Source organism: Saimiri boliviensis, chromosome 2, assembly GCF_048565385.1.
Source record: "Saimiri boliviensis isolate mSaiBol1 chromosome 2, mSaiBol1.pri, whole genome shotgun sequence".
NCBI lineage: Eukaryota > Metazoa > Chordata > Mammalia > Primates > Cebidae > Saimiri > Saimiri boliviensis.
Window position 1 is genome coordinate 11861976 of NC_133450.1, and position 11693 is coordinate 11873668.

The window sequence follows — 11693 nt, forward strand, 5'->3', positions numbered from 1 at the left end:
ACTATATCATTTGACATAGTATACGAGTATCTTATAATAGTATTCTTACATTTGTGCCTTCCCAGCCTTTATGCTATTGCTATTAAACATTTTACAATAGTATGTCAGAGAAAGTCTATTTCCCCTTTACTTTTAAAAGATGTTTTCACTGAATAGAGATTTCTAGTCTTTTTTTTTTTTTTTTTTTTTGATACTTTAAAAAAGTTATCTCTTGCATTGGTTATGATGAGAAATCTGCTGTCATCTTTAGCTTTATTTCTCTGTATGGAATGTATGCCCCCACCTCCTGGCTACTTCTAAATTTTTTGGTTAATCATTGGATTCAAGCAATTTGTTATTATGTGATGTGGGATAGTTTTCTCTTTCTTTCTTTCTTTCTTTCTTTCTTTCTTTCTTTCTTTTTTGAGACGGGGTCTCGCTCTGTTGTCTAGGCTGGAGTGCAGTGGTAAGCACAGTGGCTCAATCTTAGCTCACTGCAGTCCGCCTCCCAGGCTCACGTGATCCTTCCACCTCAGCCTCCCACCCCGAGTAGCTGGGACCACAGGCATGCATCACCACATCCAGTTCATTTGGGGGTTTGTGTGTGTGTGTGTGTGTGTGTGTTTTTTATTTTTGGTAGAGATGGGGTTTCACCATGTTGCCCAGGCTGGAGTTTTCTATTTCTATAGCTGAAATCTGTCAAACTTATTGGATCCGTGGCTTTCCAGTTTTTGTCAAATTTGAAAAATTTTCAGTCATATTACTTTAAATATTTTGTTGGTTCCACCATTTTTCTCATTTTCTGCAAGGATTCCAATTACACATACATTTGGCCTGATAAAGTTGTCCCACAATCCATTGATGCTTTGTTCATTTTTCTTAATTCTTTTTCTTTCTTTTTTTTTTTTTTTTTTTTTGAGAGGGAATTTCACTCTTTTTGCCCAAGCTGGAGTGCAATGGCATGATCTTGGCTCAGTGCAACCTCTGTGTCCCTGGTTCAGTGATTCTCCTGCCTCAGTCTCCCAAGTAGCTGGGATTACAGGTGTGCACCACCACGCCTGGATCATTTTTTGTATTTTTAGTAGAAACGGGTTTTCACCATGTTAGCCAGGCTGGTCTCAAACTCCTATTCCTGACCTCAGGTGATTTGCCCGCCTCTGCCTCCCAAAGTGCTGGGATTACAGGTGTGAGCCACCACGCCCAGCCTTTCTTGCTGTTTTTCTTTTTGGATAGTTTATTTTACTGTTTTCAAGTTCACTAATCTTTTCTTCTGTAATGTTGAATCTGTCATTTATTCAGCATATTTTTAATCTCAGATACTGTGGTTTTCATCTCTAGAGGTTTGCTTTGGATTTTTAAATGTTTTCTACATCTCCACTTATCATGTTCAGCCTTTCCTTCAGCTTCTTGAACTTATGGGATCCAGTTATAAAAGCCGTTTCCATGCCTTTGCTTCACTGTGCGTTAAAGACCCTCTTTTCATTGTGTGCTTTATTTTCCTTCCCCTTTGAATGCCTGGTAATTTTGATTAGACTCTAGGCATTATGGATATTATTTTGTTAAGTGAAATTCTTTTGTATTTCTAAAATTATTGGAAAGAGTTTGATCCTTTTAGGTGTTGACTTGAAGCTTTATTAGGCAGGACAAGAGTACGATTTAGTCTAGGGTTGTCTCCCTACTACTGTGATGAGACATTTTCTAGGACCCTTAACTGATGTCCCTGGAGTTATGATATTTTACATTCTGGCTGTTGGAAACAGGCACTATTCTGAGTCCTATGAGAGCTCCAGGCACTGCTCCCTCTAATCTTTTAGGATTCCTTCCGGGCCTCACGTAGTTTTCTCACATGTGTTTGCTGGTCATTACTCATCTGAATACTAGAAGAGACTCTGACTTTCTCTCCTTATATGGTTCTCCCCATCTCTCCTCTCCGGTACCCTTCCCTGTGAATCCTAGCTACCTTGACTTCCTTGGACCCCCAGCTCCATCTCCTCGACTCAAGGCCACTGCTGGGCTCTGCCTGGGTTCACTGTCCCTTTGCTGTAGCCTGTAAATGCTCTCCAGGCAGTAAGCTAGGGTAATGGTAGCTCATCTCATCTTCTTTCTATCATTCAGGTATCACTGTTCTCCATTGCCTGAATTCAGTGTTTTTAGAGTCCTTGTTTCTTATATTTTGTCTGTTTTCATTTATTTTATTTTATTTTAATTGAGATGGAGTATTGCTCTGTCACCCAAGCTGCAGTGCAGTGGTGTGATCTCGGCTCACTGCAACCTCCACCTCACGGGTTCAAGCGATTCTCCTGCCTCAGTCTCCTAAGTAGCTGGGATTACAGGTGAGCGCCACCACGCTCAGCTAATTTTTGTATTTTTAGTAGAGACTGGGTTTCACCACGTTGCTCAGGCAGGTCTCAAACTCCTGACCTCATGACCCACCTGCCTTGCCTTCCCAAAGTGCTAGGATGACAGGCAGGAGCCACCTCGCCTGGCCCTTGTCTGTTTTTTCAATTGTGTCAGGTGGCAGGGTAAATCCAGTTCCTGTTACCCAAAACTGTCAATAATCAGAAACCTAAATATATAACAAAAACAGTCCTATTTACAATAACATTAAAAATGTTAAATACAGATAAATCTGACAAAAGATATGCAAGACCTGTACAGTAAAATCTAAAAAACTCTCTGAATAGAAAATTAAAGCCTATGTAAATAAAGCATAAATAAATAAATGAAGAGATATACCGTCTTCATGTATCAGAAGACTCAATATTACTAAAATGTCAATTCTTTTCAAATTGACACATAGATTCAATGTAAACCCAATCAAAATCTCAGCAGGCATTTTTTCCTTGAAATTGACAAACTAATTATATAATCCATATGGAAATGCAAAGTCTAAAACAGCCAAAACAAGTCTGACTTATTATAAAGCTGCAATAATCTAAACAGTGTGGCATTGCCCTCAAGATAGACAAGTAGATCAATGAAGCAGTATAAAGTCCAGAAATTGATCTAGACATAAATGGCCAATTGATTTTTGACAAAGTTTCCAAGATAATTCAATGGGGAAAAGGATAGTCTTTTCTGCGTTTTTTTTTTTTTTTAAGACCAAGTCTTGGTCTTGTTGCCCAGGCTGGAGTGCAATGGCTCAATCTTGGTTCACCGCATCCTCTGCCTCCCAGGTTCAAGCGATTTCTTGCCTCAGCCTCTTCCGTAGCTGAGGTTACAGGCATGCGCCACCACGCCCAGCTAATTTTGTACTTTTTGTAGAGACTGGGTTTCTCCAGGTTGGTCAAGCTGATCTCAAACTCCCGACCTCAGGTGACCCGCCCACCTCAGCCTCCCAATGTGTTGGGATTACAGGCATGAGTCACCTCACCCAGCCAGGATAATCTTTTCAATAAATAGTGTTGGCCAGGCATGGTGGCTCATACCTGTAATTCCAGCACTTCTCGAGGCCAAGGCAGGAGGATCACTTGAGCCCAAGTTTGAGACCAGCCTAGGCAACATAGTCAGACTCTCTTAATTTAAAAACTGAAGAAGGAGAAGGAGGAGAAAATTATCCAGGTATGGTAGTGTGCACCTGTGTTCCCAGCTATTGGGAAGCCAGACTTCCTTGACTTCCTTGGACTCCCAGCTCCATCTCCTCAGCTCAAGACAACTGCTGGGCTCTGCCTGGGTTCACTGTCCCTTCACTTGAGCCCAGGAGTTGGAAGCTGGAGTGAGCTGTGATAGTACCACTGCACTCCAGCCTCAGTAGCAGAGCAAAACCCTGTCCCACAAAAAAGGAGGGCAGTGGGGTGGTGCTGAATAATTGGCTATCCATATGCAAAAAAAAAAAAGAAGACACCTGAAGTACCTTGCACCATATATAAAATTTAATTCAAAATAGATAATAGACCTAAATGTAAAACTTAATACCATAAAATTTAGAAGAAAAAATAAGAGAAAATCTTTGCAACTTCAGATTAGGCAAAGATTTCTTAGATACACAACAAAAGCATAGTCAATACAAGAAAACAAATAAGTTGGATTTTATCAATGTAAAACTTCTGCTCTTTGAAAGACATAGTTAAGAAAATAAAAAGACAATCCACAGACTGAGAGAAAATGCTGGCAAATCAGATATTTCATAACTTATACCCAGAACATATAAAGAACTCTCAAAACTCAATAATAAGAAACAAATAAGGCTGGGCACAGTGGCTCATACCTGTAATCTCAGCACTTTGGAAGGCCAAGGTGGGAGGGCTGCTTGAGCCTAGGAGTTGAAGTTCAGCCTCGGCAACATAAGGAGACCATCTCTACAAAAAAATAAAAATAAGATGAGTAACATTAAAAATTAAAAATATCCAAACAACTTTTTTTTTTTTTTTTTTTTTTTTTTTTGAGACGGAGTTTCGCTCTTGTTACCCAGGCTGGAGTGCAATGGCGCGATCTCGGCTCACCGCAACCTCCGCCTCCTGGGTTCAGGCAATTCTCCTGCCTCAGCCTCCTGAGTAGCTGGGATTACAAACTTTTTTTTTTTTTTTTTTGAGATGGAGTCTTGCTCTGTCACCCAGGCTGGACTGCAGTGGTATGATCTCGGCTCACTACAACCTCTGACTCCCTGTTCAAGTGATTCTCCTGCTTCAGCCTCCCAAGTAGCTGGGATTACAGGCACCTACCACCGTGCCTGGCTAATTTTTGTATTTTTAGTAGAGACAGTGTTTCACCAAGTTGGCCTGGCTGGTCTTGAACTCCTGACCTCAGGTGATCCATCCATCTTGGCCTCGCAAAGTGCCAGGATTACAGGTGTGAGCCCCTGAGCCCGGCCCCAATTATTTTTAAAGGCAAAAAAATTTGAACAGACACTTCACCAAAGAAGATATATATGCATGTACCAGGTAAGCAAATACAAAGATGCTCAATGTCATGAATCATTAAAGAGATGTAAATGAAAACCACAATGAGATACCACTATATACCTATTAGAATGCCTAAAACCAGAAGGACTGATCATACCAAGTGCTGGTGAGGCTGTGGAGCAACTGGGACTCTATTACACTACTAGTTGGAATGAAAACGGTACAACCACGCTGGAAAATAACTTAGCAAGTTTTTTTGAAAGTTAAAGCATACCTACGCTATGATCCAGCCTTCAATTCCTAGGGATTTCCCCAGGAAAAAATGAAAGCTTATGTTCACAGGCCAGGCACAATGGCTCATGCCTGTAATCCCAACATTTTGAGAGGCCGAGGCAGATGCATCACTTGAGCCCAGGAGTTTGGGACCAGGCAACACTGTGAAACACTGTCTCCACAAAACAAACACACACACACACGTATGCAAGCAGGCAAGCAGGCACATACGAAATCACCAGCAGCTCCAGCAACTCGGCAGGCTGACATGGGAAGATTGCTTGAGCCTGGGAGGTGGAGGCTGCGTGAGCAGTGATTGTGCCACTGCACTCCAGCCTGGCCACAGAGAGACCCTGTCTCAAAAAATTAAATAAATACAAAACAACCAACTAACGTATAGTAATGTAACACAGATCAGTGGTCACCTGGGGACTGGGTTGGAGTTGGGGTGAGTGTAAAGCCCTCTGCACTCAGCACGTGACTCTGCCCCCGGCACCAGGCTCTGCACTCGGCACCAGGTTCTGCACTCGGCACCAGGCTTTGCACTGGCACCTAGCTCTGCCGCATGGCTCACCGCTAATGCAACCCTGGCACCAGAAAACCTGCCCAACAACCCGCCAACCAATAGCGGCCCACCCTGTCTCAATAACCCTCACATGGACCCAATCAGAGCACCCAGCTGTTGCTTGTTTCTCCTAGCCATAAAAAACCCCCGCCCCAGGAAGTCAGTGGGACTTCTCTGGCCCCCTTTCCCCCACCTGTAGAAGCTCACCTGGGAACTGACTAAATTGGCGTTTACTTTTCTTATACTGGCCTCAGTTTCCTCATTTTATACTCCGCAATAACCCTTACAGTGAGTTTGCAGAAAGGGAGGCAAGGATTATAAAGTGGCACGAGGAGACTTTTGGCAGTGATGAGCATGATCATCTTCCTGATTATGGTGATGATTGCATGAGTGTAAACATAGGTCAGAACTTAGCACATTGTGCACTTTAAGTATGTGGAGTTTACTGTAGGCCAACAACACCTCAACAGAGCTGTTTTTTGGTTTGTTGTTGTTGTTGTTGTTGTTGTTTTTAATGAAAAAAAGAAAATACAAAAATAAGCCTTACCTGGACTCTGCTACCAGCACTCTGGGGTGGGACGGGCCATGCACTCAAACAAAGCCTCAGACTGGAAAGGTGAAGCTGGAAGCGCAGAGAATGGCAGTGGGAACAGAGCTGAAGGCCTGGGGCCTCCTGAGTTTCTGAAGTCACCCTCCCATGTAAGAGGCTGGCTCGGCTTTCTTTCTAATGGCCTTCTCTCTCCAACATTCTTTCATCCTAAGAAGCTTCCAGCCAAAATGGACTTCCTGAAATTGGGCAGGGCCGCCTGAGGAGGTGAGAACAATAGCTGAGCTCAGACTCCGCGGCCTGGCTCCCTGCACACATTATCGTATTTAACCCTCCCATTAACCCAGTATTAGATAGTTATGGTCCCATTTGACTAATAAAAAAAACGGAGGCTCTGAGAAGTGAATTGTTTGGGAAGAGCCTCCCAGTTCTAGCACAGCACTGCAGGCGCTAACACATGGGCGGCAGGGCCAGGCATGGGCAGGGCTGTTTCGACCCTTTCCTCCACCCCGGCATTCTTAAATTTTGGAATCCTCACTCTGTATCAGGCACATTTTTTTTTCTTTTTTTTTTTTTTTGAGACAAAGTCTCGGTCTGTCGCCCAGGCTGGAGTGCAGTGGCTCGATCTCGGCTCACTGCAACCTCCACCTACTGGATTCAAGCAATTCTCCTGCCTCAGCCTCCCAAGTAGCTGGGACAACAGGCGCATGCCACCACGCCCAGTTAAGTTTTTGCGTTCTTTTTTTTTGAGACGGAGTTTCGTTCTTGTTACCCAGGCTGGAGTGCAATGGCGCGATCCCGGCTCACCACAACCTCCGCCTCCTGGGTTCAGGCAATTCTCCTGCCTCAGCCTCCTGAGTAGCTGGGATTACAGGCACGTGCCACCATGCCCAGCTAATTTTTTGTATTTTTAGTAGAGATGGGGTTTCACCATGTTGACCAGGTTGGTCTCAATCTCTCGACCTTGTGATCCACCCGCCTCGGCCTCCCAAAGTGCTGGGATTATAAGCGTGAGCCACCGCGCCCGGCCAGTTTTTGCATTCTTAGTAGAGACTGGGTTTCACCGTGTTAGCCAGTATGGTCTCGATTTCCTGACGTTGTGATCCACCCGCCTCAGCCTCCCAAAGTGCTAGGATTACAGGTGTGAGCCACCACGCCCGGCCCATATCAGGCATATTAAACTCACAGATCCACAGTGAATGTGATTTTTATCGTGATTATTAACTTAACTTGCAGTTTTCTTGTTATATTTGGGAACTAAGTGGTCTTCTTTTCCCCAGTTTCAAACATTTTCTTAAACTCTAAATTCTAATGGCGAAATGGCCGTTTGCTGGGAGTCTTTTGGTGGGGTATGATGGACTCCAAATCACCCACACGGTCACACACATCTGGCCTTTGCAAGCAAGGATGTGAAGACCTAGTAAGAGGCCTTGGGCTCAAATACAGGAGTGTCTGATTTGGGGGGTGCCACAAAGGTCAGGGCTGTGTGCCAGGAAACCCAGCTGCCCTGGAGGCAGACTGGCCTGGTGTGAATCCTGGTGCCAGTGAGGTCAGGATCATCATCCCTACTTGAGAGAGCCAGTCACGATAATGTGATTGGTTGGATATTGTTTAAGGTCCTCTGCTGCAGGGAGACCTGTGGGGACTCAAGAACTCATGTCTACACAGCCGCCGGAAATCCCGTCCTGTTCCCCATTTCGGCGCCCCCCTGGACTCCGGCTGTTTTCCTTCGGAGTCATCGGACCTTATCAAGTCACAAGTCCCTGACTCACCCCCAGCCCCATGCCAGCTCCCCGGCTGTCCCTAACACATTTCCTGTGGCCCTCCTCCGCCCGCCCCATATTGTTCCCTGCCCCACCGCATTCAGGGACGTTTTGTCTCCCTGGGCCTGGCGACTGTGAGCCGCTGGGAACAGGAACTGCATAGAGGCCTCTGGTCATTCCCAGGAAGTCTGCATGGAATGGAAGTGGACGTGTCAAACCGCAGGACTGCCTGCACAGCCTGGACTCCGGCTCCCGGCTGCTGCCCCCGCCCCATGCAAGAAGGCGGTCACAAGATCAGAGCAAGGGACACCAGCCCTGCCTCAGGCTCCCGGCCTAGGCCTTCATGCACCATCATGGCAGGGGCCTGGATTCCCCTGTTGTGCCTTTATGATTTCTGGATGTGGCGAGGGCTGGGGACTGGGGAAGGAGCCAGGCAGCCAGGGCACTGGAGAAGGAAGGGAGCACTGGATCAGATAGTCACACAGGTAGGCGAGTGCACCGACACAGAAGGGGCTGCCCTTGTTTTTACACAAATAAAAGGCATACTGGATCACGAGGTCAGGAGTTCGGGACCAGCCTGGCCAACATAGTGAAACCCCGTTCTCTACTAAAAATAAAAATAAAAATAAAAATTAGCCAGGCGTGGTGGCAGGTGCCTGTAATTCCAACTACTCTCGGGAGGCTGAGGCAGGAGAATCGCTTGAACACAGGAGGTGGAGGCTGCAGTAAGCCAAGATGGCGCCATTGTACTTCAGCCTGGATGGCAACAGTGAAACTCCATCTCAAAACAAGTAAAAGGCATATAGGTTCAAATCTCTGCTTCCCCTTTCATAGCTGGGGGCGCTTTGGTATGCTTGTACACCCCCTCGTGCCTCAGTTTCCTCCTCTGACAATGGGGGATAACAACACACCTCATCTGTTGGTATGTTTGGGTAAAGTGTCTTCTTTTTCCATTCCACGAACCGTAAGAGTGAGCCACCACCTGCCATGGGCCCAGACTGAGAAGAAGCTTTGGCTTTGTAGTTGGAGGGGAACCGTGTCCTAAGAGGGACCTTAACCACCTCTCCTGAAGCATGCCCTGATTGCTCGGCTCGGTGCCAGGCCTATTCCCCTTGAGAACTCCCAGGCCTTCAATTGTGCCATTGATGGCTGTGCTGCACGTGAGAGGGTCACTGTCACGTAATGGGAACAGCTACGTTTACAGTAGGCTTTGGGAGTCACACAGATGATCTCAATTAGTCTCCACAGCCACCCCGTGACATTGACAACAAAACCCTCCATTTTACAGGCAGGAAGGAGGCTCCCAGAGTCCCCTGCACGAGCTCTGTATAAACCACTAAGAGGTGCTGCCCCCATGTGCATTTTGATGTGAAGGATAGCTCAAAGTAAACGGAATGCCCAGGCATGGTGGCTCATGCCTGTAATCCCAACACTTTGGGAGGCCAAGGCAAGTGGATTACTTGGACCCAGGAGTTCAAGACTAGCCTGGCCAACATGGCCAAACCCCATCTCTACAAAAAATATATAAATTAGCCAGGCATGATGGTGCACACCTGTAGCCCCAGCTTCTCGAGAGGCTGAGGTGGGAGGATCACCTGAGCTGGAAGTTGCCGTGAGCCATGATCGTGCCACTGCACTTCAGCCTGAGCAACAGAGTGAAACCCTGTCTCAAAAAAGAGAGGAGGGGAGGGAAGAGGAGGGGAAAAAGAAGGAGGGAAGAAAGAAAGAAAATGGAATGACTCATTCATGGTCAGATTTCACAGCAGCTAGCGGTGAAGAAGAGGAAATCGAGGGGTGCACAGGGAGATTTCCCCAGGCGTTTGAAACCTGGTCGCCCAGGTGGTCACTGCCCTTTTATCTATAGTTAGACCTGAAAACACAAATGTTGCACCCTTGCTAACCCTGCCCTAGGAAGCCAGGGGACAGGACTTGGTCGCGGGTCTGTACTGAACTGGTTTTCCACCTCTTTTGCTTTTATAAGTTCAGGCAAGAGAAGAGGCAGGGAGAAAAATCTGCCATTAATAAGGAAATCAGCTGGGCGTGGTGGCTCACGCCTGTAATCCCAGCACTTTGGGAGGCCGAGGCGGGTGGATCACGAGGTCAAGAGATCGAGGCCATCCTGGTCAGCATGGTGAAACCCCGTCTCTAATAAAATACAAAAATTAGCTGGGCATGGTGGCGCGTGCCTGTAATCCCAGCTACTCAGGAGGCTGAGGCAGGAGAATTGCCTGAACCCAGGAGGCGGAGGTTGCGGTGAGCCAAGATCGGGCCATTGCACTCCAGCCTGGGTAACGAGAGCGAAACTCCATCTCAATAAAAAAAAAAAAAAGGAAATCAATTACTTGGTGTGCATGTCACAAAATGTTTCAATAAAGATTTGCCTTTTGGTTTTTTTTTTTCCTCCTCCTTTAATTTTTTTTTCCCTCCAGGAGACCTGGCTGGGGCCTGAACACATTTCCAGCATCCTCCAGGCTCCCTGTCAGGGAGAGGCAATTGGGGGCTGCTGCGTCTGGAGCTAATTACCAGAAGGAGCACGCTCTGCTGGCCTGCTGGCGTCCTGGGTGCCCACAGGTCCCCTCCTTTGCCCCAGCCCAGGCACACCCATGAGTGGGTCAAGGAGGAGGAGTCGGTGCCCATCCAGGTCCTGAGTCAAGCAGGCTGAGATGAGGCTTCATTGCCCTCCAGCACATATAACACACACACACACAGTCACTCCAAATCACCCACACAGTCACACACATTCACACATGCACACATGAAATTATACACAATAATCTACTCCTAGACAGCCCAAATCGCACACAGATCCACATACCACAATCACCCACACACATGTACATACACTCACACTCACCCCCAACACATACATATAGACATTCACACACTTACCCTTCTTCATACACATACATGGTCACACAATCACACCTACTTTCCCAACCATTCACACCTACATAGCCTGTGATCCACACATAATACACACACACACTCTAATTGCGGTCGCTCAGTAATCACATACACACACACACACACACACACACACCCCTCATCCTCTACAATTTCACACGCAGTCACACACATTCACACAATCACAAACATACACTTGATGCAAAAATTCCAGAACGAGCTAGGATGGATCTTCAAAGTCTTATATTCCAACCTTCCTCACATTACCAGTGGGGGAAACTGAGGCCCAGAGAGACGTTGTGACTTGCAAAAATGGCAGCTCTCAACCAGGCGCTGTGGCTCACGCCTGTAATCCCAGCACTTTGTGAGACCAAGGTGGAAGGATCATCTGAGGTCAGGAGTTCAAGACCAGCCTGGCCAATATGGAGAAATCCCAGCTCTACTAAAAATACAAAAATTAGCTGGATGTGGTGGCAGGTGCCTGTAATCCCAGCTATTTGGGAGGCTGAGGCAGGAGAATCACTTGAATGCAGGAGGCAGAGGTTGCAGTCAGCCAAAATTACGCCATTGCACTCCAGCCTGGGTGACAAGAACGAAACTCCGTCTCAAAAAAGAAAAAAATGGCAACTGTCTAACCTTACCCATCTGGTTAAAGACGTCTTGGGATGGGAAATACTGACCAGGGAATCTGGGGCTGAGAGAAGGGGAGAGGCCGTAGGAGAGAGGAACTCATCTGGAGCCCAGCCCCCAAAGAACTTTAGCCAAAATCTCCTAATGAGGAAATGTGAAAATAATAGGCAGGAAGGAATCCACAGAGCCCC

At 46.5% G+C, this 11693-nt stretch overlaps 1 long non-coding RNA gene across 1 annotated transcript; it reads right to left on the bottom strand.

The window, feature by feature from the left end:
• Positions 1 to 852: 852 nt before the first annotated feature.
• LOC141583475 (uncharacterized) lies at positions 853 to 6525 on the bottom strand. Its single transcript, XR_012516093.1, has 2 exons — positions 6206 to 6525; positions 853 to 4277 (listed from the first exon to the last, which is right to left on the bottom strand). It is a non-coding gene; the product is annotated as an uncharacterized LOC141583475 (long non-coding RNA).
• Positions 6526 to 11693: the final 5168 nt, after the last annotated feature.